Consider the following 4318-nt stretch of genomic DNA (forward strand, 5'->3'; position numbering starts at 1 on the left):
CAATACAATTAATTTATTTCCACATTTTATCAGTATCTCCAACTAATTCGATTATCCAGTTCAAAGCAGAGAATACCTGTCCCATCTCTTCATTTGCTTTAAAAAGAATTTGAATCAAAATCTCGTTATTCCATATCTCTATATGCAGAAAACATCAAATCTAATTTTGAATGATCATTTGCACCCAGATATTCCCCAGTATCTACCTTATCAATCATTACTGTATTTAAAGTTAACAACAAACCTAAAATGGCCTTGTTACTAGTAGGTTCACTAACCAATTGTTAAAGAAAACCATGCAGAATAGTTTCTAAAAAATGTCTCTCACATTTCCCAATCTATATACCCGAAATTAAAATCCCTCATCATTATAACCTCATTAACAGATGAATACATTATAGTTGCTCATTGTTTTATTAGTTTCATCTGATGATCTAAAAAACCTTCTCCCCTTTATTTATGACCACTAACAGAAAACTAAATATATTCAAGCTCATTGCTATTAGCTTTGATATCCTCAACCTAAACAGGCTGTAACTCATATTTTCTATATATAGCAACTCCTCCACCTTTTTTACTACTCTATCCCTATTAAACAACCTATTATCTCTATTTCGAATAAATTCCTATCATCAAAATTGTCTATAGTTTGACAACTTTCAGTTATTTCTATTATATCAAAATCCTCTGTTCCGATCAGTACTCTGAGTTCATCCATTGTATTTGTTTTAATTATATCATTACAATAATAACAGTGTAGTCTACCATTAAAACTTCCTTTGTACCTTGCTATCGCACTATATCTATCTCTGTATCAAATTTCTTCTTCATTATTCTTGCCTTTTTACTGTCTAATCCTTGTTTAGAGTTGCCTTAACAGTGGAGTTAATAACCCTTGCAAACAAACCAGCCTCTACCTTATTTAAATGTAAACTATCCACTAAAAAAAGCTTCCTATTCCCACTGAACACATCCCACAAATCCGACCAGCTAACCTGCTCTTCCTTAGATATTAACCTAAACCTAGCATTCAGCCCTAGTGACCTATTTATAATTTCATCCCTATAGTTAAGTCTTAGTGGTATCCGCGAAAGAATTAAGGTATTATGGCCCTTTACAGCCTTGTCCAAAATGTTTGCATATGTTGAAACAAATTAAATTATAATTTTTAAAATGGAATATAAATACACTTAGCACTGTCAAACTGAGAAATGATGTTATATGAAACGTCTACATTTGTATAATGAGACAAGTTCTAAGGAGATCATGAACGATTTATTTGAAAAGCAAACAATTTTGTAAGACACCTGTAGAAAGATGAGTACTTCATCAACAAAACCTTACCAATACATATATAATGGCAAAATATACTATCAAAGTATTATAAATAGCGTCTGTAACCTTACATCAGTTCATATTAAACATTCAGCATAGCAATATGGCATACTATCGATGAGGTTATTGATGCAATTCACCGTGATTTCATCCAACTTGTTACTTTAAATCGCTGCAACTCAGCTACAGTATCTGGTTTAGGGTCATGGCTAGCCATTTTCTGGCTCAGCTCTGCCCAACAGTTCTCAATAGGATTACAATCTAGAGACTTTGCTAGCCATGCCAATCTTGTAATGTCCTTCTGGTTGAGATAACCCTGTACAATACACACACTGTTGGCAGTGGCATTGTTATCTTGAAACACAAAGTTATTGCCAAACCTTGCCCTAGCATATGGCAGAAATATCGTCTCTATGTGTTACATATAGGGAGCACAATTGACGTTTTCCTGGAAGATATGAAGAGCAGTATTTCCACCATGATGAATAGCTGTCCAAACATGCACTGAATCACCTCACATGTGTTCCCTATAGGAGAGACAGTCTTCCCTCATCTGTTCTCCAAGAAATGACGAACACAAATCCTACCATCAGTTTTAACAATCTGGAAAAAAATGACATGTTACAAATGTCTTAGATGTAAGTTTGCATGATGCCTTACCCAAGTAACACGGTGACGGCGGTGAATTCTGGTTAATATCGGTTTGCAGATAGTTGTTCTTGCAAAATAATCTTGTTTGGTCAACCTCCTATTCACTGTTCTTCTCAATACCCTGGAATAAGTGTGTTCATGTTATTTTTATCGTAAGGTGTTGCAAGACTTCTTTCGACCTTGACATGTTAACCTGAAGAAAACATAGTCATCTCGGACAGCAGTTTTTCGACGTCTGCCATTAGACTTTCCTGGAACAACGTTTTCTGTAGTCCAATGATGTTTCATGGTTCCGGATACAGTGAACTGGGGGGGGGGGGGGTCTCCTACTGTTCTGGCAATGTCCGTTTGCTTCATAACGTTTTTGGACAGTCGAACAATAACTTCTGCATGTGACATAGCATGACTCTACACCAAGTACAGAGAAATCGTCTGAAAAAACCGTTGATCTGTTTCGAATAAAATTATATCAAAACACACCCTTTTATACAAAACAGGTGTTTATGTGTGTTTTGATGAACATATGCTCAAACCAATTTATACAGACCATAATAACAGCTCATACATATTTATCCGATCATAGGCTACCTTCTCTGTTATTATTCGGGCATTTACTCAATAAGTACTCCATGCATGTAGAAAATAACATCAATATAAAACAGCGCAAACAATTTGGCCAAGACCGTATTTAACAGTTAGCTTCTCTGACCTACCCTGCCATACATCATTAGCCCTTATGTGTATTATAAAAACTGCATTACTGTTCAAACCCTTTACTATATTATTTGCTCTATCGATTATATCCTCCACCTGTGCTACTGGGTAGCATAGTCTAATTCTTTTCTCCCTATTTATCCCACAGACTATCCTATCCACATGCCGTACTAAAGGATCTCCTATAACAATCACCTCCTTATGTTTTCCACTCCCATCCCTACCTGTCCCCTTTGTTATCCTTTCCTCCTCAATTTCATCATCTGAACAAGCTAAAGGCTGAAATCTGCCGCTTAATAGAACGCACTCAGTTTGTCATTCTCTTTACTCATAGCCTCTACCCTATTTAGAACAGCCTTCAATTTCTCCTACAAACTCTACACACAAATTGTATAACTTCACTACTAGCTTCCTTAAATATGCATGACAGTGGCTAGAAATCCACCGACACAGCTTACTGACCAGTCTTCTTTCTGCATAGTATATCTGAAAGACTTCAGAATTGAAACAGAGCTGTGATCAAAATGGTACTGGCGATATGTTAAGGCTTTTAGAGCTTGTAAATGCAAAATAGTTGTTACTATAATTAGTATTATTTTTAGTTACTACGATCAGTTAATGTTTTAGTTATTAATATTATTAATAGTTAATGTGATTATCATTATCATCATTATTATTATTAATTGTTACTATCATTATTATAATTTTAGACGTGCTATCATTATTATTTTAATAGTCCCTGGTAAAGATTTCTCTAAAGCCACGATAAGCTGTTTTGATAATCAGTTGTTCGTAAGTGTGGTATTAAATTTAATCAAAATGTCTAAGCAGTAAAATATGTGGAGGCATTTTTTATCTAAATTATTTATTTTTATTATAGGTGAAGATATGTAGTAGTTTGTATCAGGTGAGATGTAGTGACGTTTAATCGAAATATGCAATAAATGTCATAATTAGAGTTATTTACACTTGCCACTGAATTAAAAATAGAGAAGGAAAATAATATATAAGTAACTTCATATTGTATGCATTGTATTAATATTTTCAGGATATACAGTTACTAAACATATTTTTGTAGATTATAAAGCATTCTGTTCTAATACATATTTCAGAATCTGGGGTATTTTACTATCTAAAGCATTAATTGTTACTAAACCAAAACTCCTACCTCTCTTTTTCCGCACTGCTGTCTCTACCTGTAAGCAATATGACCGCCTACAATTAGAACAAGAGAGGATGATGGGATTGGGATCGATATTTCAACAGCAATATCTTAGACGCTAGCCACGTCAGCCCTATGCGGATGAACGTTACAGAGCTTCGGTTAGTTTCCCATAGCAACAAGCCCTCTGAATGTACGTCGTTTTCCTGACGCACTGGTTAATTAAAGGAACACGTTGAACTTCTAATATTAAAACAACTAAAACCGTAACTTGAAAGGAATATGACGTTTGGCACATTAAGTTTTTTGTCAGCTTTATTCATCCATAAAATGGTTAGCTTCTATCGTTTTACATCCCTATTTTAGTTCAAAGAACAAGAGATACTTTAAACGTCTATAAATACTTTCAAATTAATTTTCAACTATCAAAATCATTAAAAAACTGCTGAAAATTAT

At 34.3% G+C, this 4318-nt stretch overlaps 1 protein-coding gene across 4 annotated transcripts in view; it reads right to left on the reverse strand.

Annotated features, from left to right (window-relative positions):
* Positions 1–3974, reverse strand: part of LOC106465054 — a 32419-nt gene extending 28445 nt beyond the window's left edge. For 3 of the 4 annotated variants that reach the window (XM_013925248.2, XM_013925247.2, XM_022392868.1), the window contains exon 1: positions 3869–3973. The gene's annotated coding sequence lies outside the window, so the exon portion shown is untranslated. Of the gene's footprint in view, positions 1–3868 lie in introns of all 4 variants that reach the window. The other variant, XM_013925249.2, reaches the window with a different exon arrangement.
* Between the last annotated feature and the right edge of the window lie 344 nt (positions 3975–4318).

This window comes from Limulus polyphemus, unplaced genomic scaffold (assembly GCF_000517525.1).
Source record: "Limulus polyphemus unplaced genomic scaffold, Limulus_polyphemus-2.1.2 Scaffold1819, whole genome shotgun sequence".
In the NCBI taxonomy this organism is placed as follows: Eukaryota; Metazoa; Arthropoda; class Merostomata; order Xiphosura; family Limulidae; genus Limulus; species Limulus polyphemus.